The following is a 14,632-nucleotide window of genomic DNA, read 5'->3' as shown; positions in this document are numbered from 1 at the left end:
CTCCAATGTCCACTCCCTCCACAACAAGCTGGACGAGCTACGTTTGCTGACAGAAACCCGCAGAGAGTGGAGGGACTGCTGTGTGTTTGCTTTAACAGAAACATGGCTCCATGACAGCAACCCAGACGGACATACAGCTGGAGGAGACGACATTATTGCGGGCGGGCAGACAGACAGCTGGCTCTGGGCAGCATCTGCGGCTTCGCCATCGTTACACCATCGTGTGTGTCTTTGTGTCCCTGAAGACCTACCAGGACCTGAACAGGTTCGCCATGTTTAAATGGCGGTGCACATGGATGCAGCGCCCCCTTCAGGAGGCAGCGAGAGGGAACGTTTAGTGTCTTATCCCAGACGTGCATTCTGCAACACTTGCTGGTTGAATAATCCTGAAGATACAGTCTCTCATCTGGCCTGTACTACTGTGTATGTACAGCAAAACGACAATAAACTTGACTTGATTCGATTGATTTCATGTGATGACATACGTTGTACGCTGCGCTATACAAATAAAATTGAATTGAACTGAATTAAACAGACAAATCTCTGCTAACACATCAACTTCTAAAGTGATAGTGTGTTAAAATATCTCTTCCTGCAGTGTCTTAACAAGAACAGACAAAAGCCAATTGTTCATAAGAACAACTAAGCAAAGAAATGTAAGATTAAAATGTGATGCCATTTGATGATGTATTGGGAAGAAAATTACAAGTGGCATCGTTGTATGCCAGGATGTTAGCTTTCCTCACACTTCCCTTCCACATGCACTATAGGACACAGAGACAGTTGTCCTGAAAGCAAGTTATAAAGCGTAACAGGATTTATGACCATCCTGGTAACAATCCACCACAGCGTTGTGAAACTGTCGACTTGTGGTCTCGGGCTATTTGTCTTGGACTTGTGTGTTATTTAATTAAGATCAGAAGTGAAATGGTCTTCCTGCCCAGACATTATATCTTATAGTATGTTTTAAAACGAGGGAGACAAGACCACAGTCACCACAAACTGACTCAAAGAAAGCGACAAGTGTGAAGTGACAGATTTACTTGTATCACATTAAATGTATTAAAACTTACCAAACACCAAAACACTGATGTGTAGAGCAGAAGTCAGCAATGAACACGTGTGCCACGTTGAACACGTACCAGCTTTAAAAGGGTCACCAGCCTCACTGAATGAACACAACACACAGTCAGAGACAACGTTTCTGTAAGACTGAACTAAAGATCTTTAAAGACACATTTCATTTTCAGCAGCTCCACTACAAAAGTCCTCTTATAAACTCCCAGCGGCCTTCTGAAGGTTAAGAGGCGTCTCTAGTACGCACTCCTGTGAATGACTCTGTGAATAGTCAAAGTGAATTAGACTGAATGAGCATATGAGCATTAGTCTGAGGAGTAAAATCTGAAAATCGTTGTTGCAATAAATTCCAGGCAACTTTCTTCTTTTTTTTTTTTTCAGATTTTCCTCGAGACCGAGGCACACAGAAATACAGAAAGGCTCGTTCCTGACTGTCGTTATTAATATTCACAGCTTGTGTAACTGAGACAGCAAGAACACTGTTTTTCAGAGAGAATCTATAGTTAGTGTTCTACCAGAATATAAAATAGGAGAGGAACACCTAGCGCATGTTGACAGCTGTGCTCTATCTTATGTAAGCTGCACTCGGGGCTCACGCTTATGAAGTTATTCTATCTTTTAATGTAACACATAGGCCAGTAAGTGAAATATTCTCTGGTCTTTGGAGAGAAGACACAAAACAATCTTCTTTTTCCTTTTGTATGGTTAGTTTTTTTGTGTTTGTCATACACCTTCTAGATACAGTGGAAATATATGTAGTGAATTATGCTGACTTGACTGCTTCATTTCCCCTTTAAACCACGTTCGGTTGTTTACGATGGAAAGGTGCATCAATGGGGTTTCAACACCTGTATTCAAGGGCTGCAGAGCATTTATGGGGTTTCCTTGAAGAAACATGAGTCTTGGGACTGCAACTTCACAATCCATGCTGTGATGATTTGAAAATTCTTGTCAGGACAACATTGATAAAAGTTATTGTTAGTTGCAAATAGCAAAGCTTTATTTCTGAGTCAGATTAATTGGAAAAGTTTAGTGAGATGAGCAATAGCAAGTTTTCATTTTTACATTGTAGTTCAAGTGTTAGATAAAACAAATTCACTGTTAGTGGTATTTCTTTAACCTGTACTTTTTTTTTATTGCACTGTCATGTTGTCAGCATGCAGAGAGACTGGAGGCTGGTCCACTCAGCCTTTGTAGCTGCAGACACCTGGACCCCTCAAACACTGCTGATGATGAATAATGTTAATGAGTGATGGATTACATTTTCCCCGGTAGGCTCTTGTGCTGCCGTCTCAGTGGATTGACTTATTTGGAGCAGATTTGTCATTTATGTGGCTAGTAATACTAGTAATACTAGTGTTTGTTTTTGTTGTTGTTGTTGTTACTACTACTATGTGTGTGGAAAAAAAATCTAGTGTATATGGTGATGTTTAAATAAAGTGCCCATGCTGCTGATATATTGCACTTTTTAATTTGAGTTTAAAACAACATACTTTTGTACCTTTGCTGTAAAAGAATGATCAAATGAGTGTCATCAGCATGTTAAGTGACGACTGGCTGTAGCTTTTTTTTTTTCTTTTGGCTACATAATGTGAAAACCATTTGTATCAACAGAGAGAGAAAAGGAGGAACATTGTGTCTGAGGACAGTGCAGTAGTGTAGCCTGCTGGTTGTTTATTCATAGCCCTGTGTCAGAGTAAAAGAGAATAAAAGTGCATGTATTTTGCACAGCTGCCATTTATTATTTATGCAGCCCTGGTTCTCAGTGTACTATGCTTTACATATTTACATAAATGCTGTTAGCTTCTACTGCTGGATGCACAACACAAGTGGAATGTCTGGAAATATACAAAAAACTATCAACTTTTTTAAAAAGATAGAGGACAAAAGTCACACCAGAACACTCCACAACTCTCTTCTTTCAAAAAACAAAACAAAAAAAACGTACAGGTGGAAAAAATGGAGAAACCTGAGGAGGACCAACAGAGGAGGGATTTCTCTTCCAGACAAGACAGCCATGCCCTGGGTTTTTTGTTTGTTTGTTTTTTTTGCAGATGTGCAGTAGTAGAAATACAACAATAACTGGTACCAATATTATATCAATGTTTAATGTAATTACGTAGTTTCTGGTAAAGTTCTTGTTGTACTTGTTACTTATCCTTTCGTAGAGATGTTTTGTGCATTTCAAAAAGGTTCTATTTATATCAATCCTTAATGAAATATTTGAACTTTGGGTGAAATGTTTTTTGTCGTTAACCATTTCGACCAATGTAAAAAGTTAAAAACTATTTCATTTCAATAATTAAAGTCTTATGAGGTCATTTTCCAAGGGTTTTAATTCTTTGATTGTTTATTTGATGTTGGGAATCCCTAAATTATTTTTGTTCTGAGATCATGGGCTATAAACAAACAAAAAAATACTATGACGACTCAAAGATTTTAAGATAGAATGCAACCTGTTTTCTTTTCTGCTGCTCAATGGAGCAAAAGACACATTGGTGACCCATCTGCGTGAAATTAGTGGCATTGCACTTTGGGCTATTATGCGTAAACAAAAGCAGCATGTTGCTACCACATGACGCAAATCACAGGACAGGATTGGCTGGCAATGACACGTGATTTCCGCGGCTTCTTTCTGGTGTTACCGCTCATGTACGCTAACGGTATTTGACAGCGATATGTCTGCAGTAAATGCACCGATCTAAGTAATAAACCCAAAATCTATATTTTATCATGTGTTAACATAATTCTGGCTGCATCTCAGATATAGCCCAAGAAAGTGCAATGTGACTGATTTTGTCCAGATGGGTCACATTTGATGACAGTGTGTGTGTGTTAGAGAAGTGCCACTTTCCACATTTGTACATCTTACTTACAAGAAACCAGCAAGAGGCAAGTGCTGGTGAGCTCCTCAATATACGAGTAGGATGTGTCTGCAGAGGCAGAGGCTGCACTCCTAGGGCCGCAGCTTCTTCTATGGCCAGACGTTGATCTAAGGATGATTCCACACAAAGTACTGCTTTATGTCCAAGCACCTATAATTTTAAAGTTTTTTTTCCCATCCAAATAGTGCTTTTAACTAACAAGTTAAGGTTTGAAAGGTTTAATCCACCCAAAATACTGCTTATTACAATGATAACTTGGTGGCTGAGACTTGCATTTGGGCAAATGGTGTAATTAACTTACCTATTAACAGGTAAAATAATAACAGACTCTGCTGCTGTGGCCTCTGTGGTCTGTAGCCCAGATGCAGTAGTATCAGTGGGATGTGTGGAATCACTCTTAGATCAACCTTTTAAATTAAACCCATTTTGAGAGAAATCATCCTTTAGAACTAAATCGCGCATTTGGGCGATCATTCATTGTGGTAGGTGGCGCTGTCTTGATAAAAAGGTTCTCAACGTGCGGCTGTAGGAGAAGCTGTGGCCCTAGGAGTGTGGTCCTGAGAGTGCAGCCTCTGGCTCTGCAGACACATGCTTTTGTGCAGTATCCTGCAGACACACTGTAAAGCTGTAAAGATGTCATCTACCCACCAGGGGTCAGAAAATCCCCCTGCAATAGTCATTATAGCTGCTTGAGTGGAGGATCTATAACAAGTACCAGTCGATTTTAGTTTTTGACAGTGGATAGAAACCATTTTTTTTCTCAGATTAAAACATAAAATGTGTTTTAATCGCTAATGCTCTGTACACCTCCTCAGTGACAAATAATGAGCAGAAGTTTAACCGTATTGAAGTGTAATTTAGAGAAACACATTTTCAGCATTTCATATCAGTAAACCTAACAATGCTACCATGCTTTGATTGGGTTTCAGAGCTTTCCAGTCATTTTTAACGATGGATGTTAATAGTATGTCTTTGTAATCACTGCATATCAGGTTTAGAGTCTTATAGGATATCACTGTGACCAGAGGTGATCTGGCCTTTACTGTTTGTGCCTCGAACATATGAGAGTCACTTTCAGAAAATCTCAGACTGGCAACATCTTCTTACAAAGTGTCAGTGAAAATCTCCTTTTATCCTACGGCTTTCTTTTTACTGGTTTTATTTTGGTTGTTTTGTTCTGTTCTTGTATATTTTACTGTGTTTTTTAAAAATATTTTTTGGGTCAGTGTTTATTAAACTTTTATTTTTGTGTTTTTATATCTGTTTTAGTTTTATTTACTGTATTTTAATGTCTGCTTTGTGCAGCATCATAAAACTTTGTTTTATAAAGTTACCATATAAATAAAGCTGCTCATATTATTGTCATTAGAGGTCAATATGTTTCAGTGTTTAGTGATGACCTGAGCTCATAAATTCCTCAACTCACCTTCTGAACACCTAAATCCTCTTCATCCAGTCTATAGACATCATGTCATTTGATTTAAATTGTACATTTTGGTGAAAATGTCCCCAGCTATGAACTGTAACCTGTTTCTGTCTGTTGTTCATGAGCTCAAGAAAGGACTCGTGTGATATCAAAGTTTTTTTTCACAAAATCTTTTCAGGCCATGAACTATGGATTGACTGTAAACCAACACTGGCACATACAAAAAGGACAAAGGCACTAGAATATTGCTGTCTCCCCCCGAAAGCAAAACCATACAACTAAAAATGTGTGAGATTACCCAAAGCTTACAGTAGCAGCAGGGCAAAGAAAAGTTTCACATCCTCACCAGAACATTGGAATGCATTAAAATGGTGCAGTGGGTCTGCACGGTTTAGGACAACAGAGGCTGTTGTGAAGATTAAGAGTGGCCCAACTCCTGTGCAAGTGTTCAGCTTTTAGGGAATCTTTAGGCGATCTTTTTGAGCCCGGCTTGACTGATCTCTGTTTATGTCTCAACGACACACACACAAAGTATCTTCCCACACCTCTTCCTTTGCCTCGGCTCGTCATTGTAAGAGGCTGCTGCTTGCTTTTCTGCCTGGTACGAGGGGAGCCATTCTCACTCATGCGGATGACGATTGTAATTCGGCGAGAAAGAGAAACCGCTGAGTCGGCAAAGCCCGCCTGTCTCGGGAAGGTCAAAGCATTCCTGTGTCACTGACAAATGAGCTATATTTCAGGCTGCTGCTCGCCTGCCGTTCTGCTCTGTTGTCTTTAAAACAGGGGTGGAGGGAGGACAGGACACACCCACAGTACAGAGGCAAAATGTATTCGGTTTGTTTTGGTTTCTCCGTCCAAGTGCTTCACCCAGAACACACTGTATGCTGAATGTACAGCGTGCAGATTAAGGCCTGAAACATACAGGTGACTTTTAAATTGTAATGTGTGAAAACTGCTGTTGTTGTTCAACCTGAAGGACCAAATATGTGAGAACACAAGTCCTGCTATGTGGAATGTATTGTATATTTTTGCTCATTTGGACATGCAAACATTTGATCGGCTTTAAAGCAGTGCCCTCTGAAAACAGTAGCTAAAGAACATGAGCTTTTTTTTAGTACGTACTACATAAAAAGCACATAAGAAATGTTATTTTGACCTCAGGGTTGTAAAAAAAAAAGGAAGATTCATTCACCTTCTTCAAGCTGCAGAGGAAGTTTAAAAAAAAAAGTCCAACAGAAAGATGAAACGTTCACACTGACAAACTGACATTAACCTGAAACACCGGAGATCATGTAGAAAGAAGATGTGGACGCAGACTGAGCATCATTGTAAGGACTCTGATGAAAACTATTTCTAATATTTACTGCATTTACACTCTTTCTACTCACTTTGTAATGACAACTAACAGATGCTGATGGCTGACACTTCAATTGATGGGATAATTTAGGATTGTTAACTCTTCTTCCCCTGCAAAAGCTTTATTCTTATTGAGTCTTTCTTTGTCTTTAACACTGTATTTTATCTTCCAGTTTAATAAGATTGTTTAAAGATGTCTTTGGGGGAATTGTGGTTTTGGCCCAAAGCTGCCAGAGAGCCTGAAGCTTCAGGTTTCATTTATTTCAATTTAATTAAAATTTTACTTACAGAACCAGCACTGATGAAGTGAGACTTTAAAGCTGCTGCTTCCTGACTCATTCGCTGATCCTGAGTTAGCTGCTTTGTAGAAATCTAGAATGATGTGGCCGGCGTGTCTGTTGGTGGTTCAGTAGGTAAAGTGGGTCCATCTGCAGTCATAGGGTTTCTGTCTCTGCTCAACACAACATGACAAAAACAAGACACAAAACAACAGGAAGGAGACAAAACTGTCAGGAAGAGGTGCTGGAGACACTTGGAAAAATGAGACACAACACAAACGGACACAAAATACACAAGACAAATAACGACACAGGCACTAAAGATAAGACAAATGAGACACAAAATAACACAAATGACGAAAACGAGAGAGAGAAAAAACAAGCCAGATACAAATGAGACACAAAACAACAAACATGATACAAAACAATACAAAACAGCACAATAAGGACAAAAAATAACAAAAAAACATGCGCAAAACAAGACAAAGGAAAAACAAGACACAAAGCTACACAAAGCTACTCAAGCCAACCTAGATTACAGGGTTATAACATATACAAAAGAAAAATAACACACAACTTGACAGAAACAACACAAAGCATTTTCAAACACTGCAAATCATTTGATTTGTGACCAGCTTAATGATTCCTCCAAAGGTTTACTGTCAGTAACCTCTTGGAGGGTTAAAAGGTTAAAATTTTAGTATTTACAGTAGAAGATTTGAGGCTGAGCATCATAAATTCTACTAAAGCACTGAATTTGGAAACATTTTCAATTGTGATACAGTCAACAGGGGACACGTGAACAGAGTTTAGAGTGCACTTGCTCATGCAATTGACTGACTAAGTTTTACTGCTGTGCATAGCTAATGCTCGTCATATTTAGCAGTGAAATTTGGCCATCCATTCCCTCAGTTTAGCAAGCTACTGGATAAGGATAATAAAGCTTTATTTGTCACATCTGCTCAACGAGAGGGGTTTTTTTTTTATGTTAATTTGTTAATTTAAATGTGTTTCTTGTTTTTAGTTTTCAAGATTTACACATCATGTGATGACATACATAATTGCAGTTCAAAACAAAAACGGTAAATACAGGGCTCCGGACTAACTTATTTACTGGGAGCACCTGTGCGACCAACTTTTTCATTTGATCGCACCTCCCACCTGATCACAGGTAAAACATGTGACTGAACATTTTCTTATCAATAAACACAACAGTTTACCGATGTTCCCTAAACACCCCACATTACAGGCTGTGGTAGCTGCTGTTGGTATCTGTGGTGCACTCAGACAAGTGTGTGACCAAAAATGACTTTAAAAAGAGTAAACTAGGGCGTTCTAATGTCAGATTTGTCCAACATGATTTTTTACATGCACCCTTGTCTATGAGCAGAAAAAAACAGTGAATGTAGATGCACTCCGTTTTTCATGAGATGACCTCATTTTTAAGCATAAATAGTACACCTAAGTTATAAAAGTACTACCTTCCACCACTGTGAGTAACACAGTAGCTGCTGGTTACAGCGACACTAATACAGCTTCATGATCATCATGCACTCACACCAATGCAACCACTTGAAATTTTAACTCGCACAATCTCAAAAAAAGGTCACAAATGCGATCATTTTGTTTGCAGTAATTACCAACTGTTTTTGTTGCTGAAATAATTATTTCCTAAAAGCTGAAAGAGGGACTTTAACGTCTTGCTGGTAATTCTGAACAACACATCAACATTTCAGCAATGACTGAATTCTGATAGCATTACTCATCTGTGCTGTAGGTCAAGTAATTTGTAATTTCCAACTACTTCAGGACTGACTTCTTCAGGAATACCAATTTATCAGTTATTGCATTGACTAAAGCAAACAGTCCATACAGACAGCTCCACAGTCTGAATGTCAGCCACACATAAGTAGCTCATGCAATAACCTGACAATTCAATACAAAAAATGATGTGTACCAACTTAATTTCCTTGCAAGGTGAAGCTTTAGTTGCTGTTTTGCCTCCAGATGTGGCAGAGAGTCCAGTCCAGCCTGGTTTTGTGACTGCTGCCTGGAGCTGGAAGGAGCCTCCCTCCATTGTGATGTTGGTCATAGAAGATCAAGCAGGTGAAAGCTGTGGAGGAGAACACATGCCAGATCTGTCACTGCAAGCTGGACCAGTTAAACAGCAAATGCATCGTCTTAATTGAAAGATACCGACCGGTTTAGTTGCTCAAAGTACTCTCTATTTATTATGTCTCCACTCATAAAGATGAAGTTGTTTTTACCACTGTGTTCTTCTGTTTCTATCATTTGCATGTCTGTGGCCTCTCTCAGCTTTGACAGCACTTAAACTGTAAATTAGGCTAAAACAGCAGGCGGCAACTGACAGGACGTAAATAAGAGTCTCACATTGAGTTGTCGTGCTCGTCGTGTGAAACAGTTTCGGGACGGAGATACAGCAGCCGGGCTTATTACAGCAGCTCCAAGAGAGTGTCTCCATTATGAAGCTTCCCACAGCTCAGTGGCTCGGCCTATCCTCTTCCACGAGACAAGTTTGATTCTGTAAATCAATTATGGAAATAAGTCAGCCAGTGTAGCATGACAAAGTACTTTAACGAGGCACTGCAGGTGTGGATGATCGACTGTGTGTGTGTGTGTGTGTGTGTGTGTGTGTGTGTGTGTGTGTGTGTGTGTGTGTGTGTGTGTGTGTGAACCCTGCAGTAGCCACAGGTATAAACACTGCAGCTACTGGGTCATTAATATGGAATTACATTTGCAGTAAAATGCTATATATCATTCTTTCTTTAGGTCAAACCTTTAGTTTCTTGTTATTAAAATACTTCCACTATGTCAGTTAAGTCACTCATAAGTAAAATTGAGTTACTACTTGAAATTAATCTTTATAGATTTGTCCTTCCTTTGGTTATGATAATCTTTTACTTTACTTTTAATTGCATGCATCATTCCTCAGGACTGAAATGGGAATGTTGAAGCTATCCTCTCATTATCTTGAGCTGTTTTACAGACACTGTGATGTTTGCTTCCAGAATTTGTTGGTATTTGGTTGAATCTATCTTTCCTCTACCAGTGTAAGCTTCTCCATTCAAATGGCTCCAACACAAACCCAAGAAATGATTCATCCATCCCTGAACAGTTGAAGTCATGTTCTTTTTATTCAATTCTGTCTGGAAAGTCTTTTCTCTCTCTTAACTCACTGAGGTCTGAAAGTTCTGTTTTGACTCCACCAGTCTACTGGACTTGGATCCAAAGTGCATCGACGTTGTTCAGATGATTTTTTGCAAACATCTGATGCTGAATTTTGTGGTGACGGCACAAAGAAAGTCTCTTCCACGAGGGTCACATTTGTGCACTGGGATCAATTCACCTTCTACCCACTTAACCATTCACACGAACAGATACAGCTGAAACCAGAAGTTTACATACACTGCATAAAAAGACAGAAACCTTTTTTTTTTTTCACCTGTAGTCATTAAGTGCAGTGGAACAGCACGTCTTGGGCAGAGGGACCAGGCAGGATGCTTTCCACAGTACTGGGACTCTCTGAAGGTACAGGCTCAGGCTGAAGTATTGAGGCTGGAGTACTCCGCTCAGCTGGCTAGAACACATCCTCAGCACTGGAGGGCTGATGCCATCTGGTCCAGCAGCTTTCCCCAAGTGGAGCCTATCCCAGCTGACTTAGGGTGAAGGCAGGTTCACCTGGACAGGTCTCCAGTCTATCACAGGGCTACACTTAGAGACAGACAACCAAGCACACTCACATTCACATCTACAGACAATTTAGAATCACCAGTTAACCCAGTGGTTCTCAAACTTTTTCTGTCGCGCCCCCCTTTGTAAGAGGAATTTCAGCCCCCCCACCCCAACAAAATTATTACAAAATGGGTCAAGTTTACCCTTTATTGCAAAAACACTCTCAGTCTGCTCTGCAAATAACAAAATATCTTCAATTTCAACTCTATCAGACTGCTTTCTCAAATAAAAATATAACTAAATGGGCAAACAGCTTTTTAGAACAATAACAACAAGAAGTTTAATCTGGGTTAATCCTCAAAACATGAGGTACAAAGAAACAAAAACAAGTGCAGAAATTTGGCAAGAAAGATGAAGTCTTTAAATTTGTATGGCTCAACTCAGTTTCACAGAACTAGTGGCTACAAAAAGCCTATTTTGCACATAATTTCAAAACAATAACAAATTGCAGTATATTGTACATAAATCTGTTCCTGTTGGTCCCAGCATTTTTAACTTTTTAGATTATGATCAGACCATGATCATCAATAAATGTTGTGAATTTGGTGGCTTTAAGTCCTTTGGGGTCAGAAATAGAGGGGGGTGCATATTCTGGCAGACCCCCCACTGCTTGTCTAAGGAATATAACCCAACCCTGTCCATTGGTGCATCAGTTTCAAGACATTTATATTATGAAACCTACCTCCATGTGAAATGCTGTCACGTACTATCAGGCATAAGTTCGGATTGGCCTCAATCAGTTCAAGAAGGACATCTTCATCCACTGCTGTGTTGGCTTCATCAAAAACGTCAAGTTCAGTGGCATCAGGAAGCCCAAACTTGTTTTTGACTACATGAAGACAAGCACAAAAACAGATAAAGATGCATGAAGCATGTCTCTCTTGAGCTCGAAAGGAACAAATTCAGTGACAAAGTTGGCTACTGGAGCCTGATTATAATGGTGATATTGCCTTAAATTCACATTTCTTACGAGGCGAGGGTCATTTCTTTCTTTTCATTTATTGCATTTTTATTTGACTCTGGATTGGTAATAGAAATGGCAGCATAATAATATTAATTATTTATTTTCAGTGCCTCTCCTCCTTGTGTTTTGAGCAAGAGCCATGTCCTCTACTGGCACAAGGTCAGAAGTGAAGTGCCACAAGTCAAATAATTATTCTTGTAATAATGTCACTGTTATCAGCCTTATCATTATTACCATTAAACATTATGACATTACTAACGTTCCAGTAAACTGTGCACAACACACACAAAAAACACTGAAATAGTGATGCGACATAAATCCTTGTGCTACGTGTTTAGTGAAGATGCCTTCTCACCTTCATCGATGAAATCCAAAAAGGTGAAACCTGACTGTACTCTGATGTACTTTATGGTATTTTACCTTCAGCAACATGACATCTTGATACTGCACCTTGTAGAAAAGAAATCTAGCTGTTTAGCTTTCACAGGTGCAAAAAGTAAAGTCAGGGGAACCCAACCCTGGTCCTCAAGAGCCACGATCTCATCATCAAGCTCTGCAGAAGCCTGATAACGATTCTGATCATTCGAATCATGTGTGTTGGAAGAGGGAAACATCTGAAACATGCAGGACTGTGGCCCTCCAGGACCAGGATTGGACACCCCAGAGTTAAGTGAACTTCAAGTCAAGGCAAATGGTAAAAAAAAAAAAAAAACATAAAAANCAGTGTGGGGCATGTTCTCCCTGTGCAGCGTGGGTTTGGGGTTTCAGCCCCGTTTATTTGTAGGTTTGTAAGTGTCTGGACAAATAATGACACCGATGTGCTCAACAGGTCACAGCAGCACTTTACAGCTGTCACATAAATGCAGCGAGTAAAAGTCACATGTAATCGTTGTTCTGAGTTTTTCTTGTAGAGCAATAAAGACGTACAACACGTCTGCGTATCCGAAATGGACATCAGTACAGAGATCGAGCGAATACTGATGCAGATGGAACCGGGAGAGATGGATCCCTCTCTAGGTTTCATAATGAGTGAGTTGCTGAAGGAACCGTCCAGCCCTACTGTCTCTGATGGACCAGAGTGTCCCCCTCAGCCAGGAGACAGCCACAGCACAGCAGCTTCTCCTGTGTTTGAAGAGGAAGGTCCACTGAGAGCTGCTCACACCAGCACACAGCCAGCTCACCTGTACAGCCAGGCAGGGACAGTCAGCCAGGGACAGGTAGGACACTGAGTAAAGACTAGGACCACATGTCATCATGGTTTATATTTACCAGTGTTTAGTACTGCAGGCCAGAACAAGACAAGAGAAATGATTGATCTGAATCCAAACTCGCTGACTTGTCACATCCCATGTATTCTGTTGTACAACAGCACTGTGAATCTCTGCTAATCAGAAAACACAATCACTGCTAATTAGTCATATGAATGTAAGTTAAAAGAAAAGAAAAAAAACCAAAAACAATTCACAAGAACTTGGTGTCTTGAAGCTGTCAAGTGAATAATGTGAAAACCAGGACTCAAAATGAAGAGTGTTGGTTGGTGTTTGAGGTGCTGTACTGAGTGTGTGTATTCCCGCTGCTTCACCTTCCCTCTTCCTCCACAGGACCTGCTGTATCACTGTCCTGGGACCAGCATCTGAACTGGCCCTGTTGCTGCTCCTCAGCTGGACCCAGTAAGACCCCTGGTTAACCACACACACTCTGAACGTCTCCACTGTTGGGTTGGAGCAGCTTTAATGGTATCACTGTAGGAGAACAGAACACGGCTACGCATCTGTAGTGCAGATTTTTAACTAGAAAGCCAGCTTTAGAAATAAAATTCAATTGGGAGCCCATTTAAAGCTGCATTAGGACATTCACTTGTCCCATGGTCACCCAGCCCTCACATCAATACAAAGTCCTGAACTTTGTGAACGTCAGTGGAAACCTTCAGACACATTACAGCTATTTAGCTGATAGTCGTAAATGCTCCGCATGTTTACATTTCAGTTATTATATCTAAAAGAGAAGATCAGTCGGCCCTCCTGTTGGACAGATGACACCGCTGCAACTTGTCTAATCAACTGTTGTGTGTTCATTTGTTTCCCCAGAATGTTCCTGTGATCTATCTCCTGGACCACATGAACATTAACCTGTGACCAGTCGGGTTCCTGTAAGTAAAAAAAACACAAACTGTTGAGCCTCTGTATGTTCACACACTCTATATTATCTGACATGTGTATGTGTCTCTCTATGATCTGTGTAGGAATGGAATGGTGTTGTATGGGCTTAGCCCTCCTGCTCCTGCAGTCAGCTCCTCCAAGTCACGGTAAGTTTGATCTGCTGTTGGACAAAATATGGTTTTCCTAACTAGAGCTGACTCATGTGTAGCAGTGGCTCAGGTGTCATTCGTTCACCCACACACTGGCATGAATGTGATTGTAATCAGCATCTTTCAGTTAGAGTTTAACCAACCAAACAGCTAAGCTAAAGATGCATTTTAAGTTTGTATTGAAAATCCTTATTATCTTGCTTTTTATCAAAAGTTTTCACTTTCTCACAATTCCACACAGCGGCATCATACGCTCACTTTTTGTTTCTGTTTTGTCTCCACAGAAAGAGAACTCGTAATGACGGGCAGAACGACCGTCCTTACGTCAAAAAGCCACCAAACGCCTTCATGCTGTATCTGAAGGAGCAGAGGACAAACGTGGTGGCTGAGCTGAAAGGGAAAGACAGCGCAGCTGTCAACGGCGTGCTGGGAGAGAGAGTAAGTGTGTCTGAGACACTGTGTCACAGATTCAGTCACAGTTTGATCCCAACTGTTTATCTGTCGTTGTGCTTGTGTGTCACATCTTGACAGGGACATTTGTTCTTTCCTTAAAAGCAAATGATTTAAGTTGCTAACAATGTGTTG

This window comes from Stegastes partitus, unplaced genomic scaffold (genome assembly GCF_000690725.1).
Source record: "Stegastes partitus isolate 25-593 unplaced genomic scaffold, Stegastes_partitus-1.0.2 Scaffold1051, whole genome shotgun sequence".
NCBI lineage: Eukaryota > Metazoa > Chordata > Actinopteri > Pomacentridae > Stegastes > Stegastes partitus.
Note: the sequence above shows the minus strand (reverse complement) of the source record.